The following is a 2,741-nucleotide window of genomic DNA, read 5'->3' on the forward strand; positions in this document are numbered from 1 at the left end:
TGAAATTAAACAGGAGAAACACGGCAGTTATTATTCCCCTACAAAATGTCTGCGTCAATCGTAGATTGCCAGGAACTCTTTGAACGCATTAAATTGCTAGTACACCTACCTAATAAAAAAATCTACATATTCCAGGTCTCAAAGGGTCTACAAGTGACACTTGTAGGATAGGTATTCGATATACCTAATTACACCGCACAAGTGTAATTTTTATAAAACACAAGTTAAAATAATGGAAATAATTCAGAACAGAGGCATGAGGTCAATAATATTGTGTTATAGAAGATTTACTAGGCTAAAACAATGTAAAGCCAACTCAATAATCTGTGGCAACGTTTAGTCTATAATGGTGACCGGATAAATCATCAAAATGATAATTCATCACATCTTTGAAAGCGCAATGGCGATATCGTAACCAATGAGGTTTATCCAAGGTGCGATTATGGCTAGTTGAAAACATATTATATAACTTATTATGGAAAGTGATGAAACAAAAACTTTATTAACTGGGTTAAGTAGGTTAGGATAGGTTTAAATATTTTTTTCATCGTTCCTAATGACTTATATCACTTTTTAAAGGGGTGTTGAATTGTCACTGCGTTGAGTTATCATGGAACCGTCTACAAAACCCAAGTATTTATTCATAGGTTAAAAAAAGGGCGGTCACAGGTCGGGCGGCGTGGATTTGATTTTTTTGGATCAGTTTTTTCCAAAATTGATGAAATTTTGCACACTTGACCTCCCAAATAAGAGGAACGTCACTGTCTACATCTTATTTCGTAAAACTCTGCGTAACTCCATCCCTTTTTAACACCCCTTAAAGCGTAATAAAGCCAACGCGTAAGGCTAGCATTAGACTTGTAAGTTTTTTCGTAAATTTATGACTTCTAGCCAATGGGCATATTGGATTTTCAAAATGCAATATGCCCATTGGCTAGAAGTCGTAAATTTACGAAAAAACTTACAAGTCAAAAGCTAGCCTAATAGGGCAACGCTAGGTTATTCAGCTAGAATTGAAAATTTATCAGTACCCATAAAAGTGCAATCGACAAATCTGTCGGTTGATTGATAAAGTGATTTGACCGCCAAAGGTGTACTGCAGCAGACCGGCGATAGTCGACACATCCTTTCAATTGTTTTTCACAAGGCAAACACAGTTATGGGGCATCTACGCACTGAATAGGAAGCACATTATTATTCGTCCTCCCAAAAGGACGATAAGAAACCTTTGCAAAAATATTCGAGAATCACCTGTTCCGTAGGGTTCGCATTACAAAAAAATATTGATATCGAAAGGATTTGGCATGCATAAAATAAGATTATTTTAGGACATTGGTAGAAATGGTTGAAATGGTTGTAATGGGTTTAAAACTTCTTAGCGATTGCTTACGGATAGCATGATTTGATGGGGGGAGGTATTGGCCATTACAGGGACCGCTGAAGCACTTTGAATTCCACCACCACTGACATTTTTTGTTGTTGTTGTTTATTTGTGATAGTCCCAAATTGAGTAATGTTCTGAGGCTGAAGAAGTGAGAGAGGGGAAGGAGAAGGGTACGAGAGGTAAGGGTAACTGCCTATATAGATGTGGTCACTAACTGTAGCTAAATCTGGTGTAAGGGAAAAAAATACTCACGCGCGACTTTAACGTAACAATACAACACTGGACAGAATTTACAAAAATATATATCATTTATTTTTTCCCAATATTTTTTTTTACAACATATGTTAAAAAAAATACATACGTATAAAATATAAAACATAAGTAAGTAAAGGGAAGCCACTAAGGCACTGCCTGTGTGTGGGTAATATAACATAAAATAATAATAGAAATAACCACAGACATAGGAATTAATAGACGAGAAGATAATGGCGAGGGGTAAAATCAACTGTTGAAGAACGAAGGGCGTAAGGCTGACTGTGATTCGTCAATAAATCAATCTGACAGTAAATAGGCATCTCGCATTATAATATCACCATTTACTTCTTAAAAGTAAAACTTGCTTTTGAATGAATAGACATTTTTACATGGGAGCGCAAATTACTCGCCACGTTATGAACAAATTTGCGAAGTCCAAATTCGGCAAAAAAATTCGGTTGTATTTTCAGAGTCGAATATTTCGTTTAAGTATTTAGTTAACCCTTTCAGCCCCAGTGTTAATTCAAATTAACATGAACTCTGTGAATTTTTTTACCGTAACTGTAGCGATTTAGAAAAGCAATGTTTTCGTTTTCTTATAGTTTGTAGTCTTTTCTGTGGCGTCTATTTTTTCCGCTCCGTTGAAATCCTTATTCCCGCCACAAAAACGATCAATATTTTGACATCTGCTGATTGTAAGTTTCATCGAATTTCTGCCGTCATTGATTGCTTAATTTAAGGTGAGATATCAATATTTTCCACTCGAATTACAAATATTTTCACTCATAAAGATGTGTTCTATAATAATAACATCAGTTCAATTCACTGATCACAGTCATTTCCCAGAATATTGTAAATGAATCTCAATGTTCATTCAAATTAACACTGGTAGTGAGGGACATGTTTTCGACTTGTATGGCGAATTTTTAAAGATTTTTTATCCTAGATTATTTCTTTATTTATGAATGAATTTTAGTTAAAATGTTATTTGTTTGTATCTTAGTGATTATCACTACATTGTCAATGTGCATTTTTGACATGAAGCAGTTATTTGTATTACTTTTGTGTTATGTTTATTTTACGTTACCATGTAAAAAATACC

The 2,741-nt window shown here is 34.6% G+C and overlaps 1 pseudogene; it reads left to right on the top strand.

The window, feature by feature from the left end:
• Positions 1-385: 385 nt before the first annotated feature.
• Positions 386-504, top strand: LOC149419843 (U4 spliceosomal RNA; annotated as a pseudogene).
• The last annotated feature ends 2,237 nt before the right edge of the window (positions 505-2,741 follow it).

The sequence above is a fragment of the Hesperophylax consimilis genome, chromosome 11 (genome assembly GCF_061612785.1).
Source record: "Hesperophylax consimilis isolate HC1 chromosome 11, BYU_Hcon_1.0, whole genome shotgun sequence".
NCBI lineage: Eukaryota > Metazoa > Arthropoda > Insecta > Trichoptera > Limnephilidae > Hesperophylax > Hesperophylax consimilis.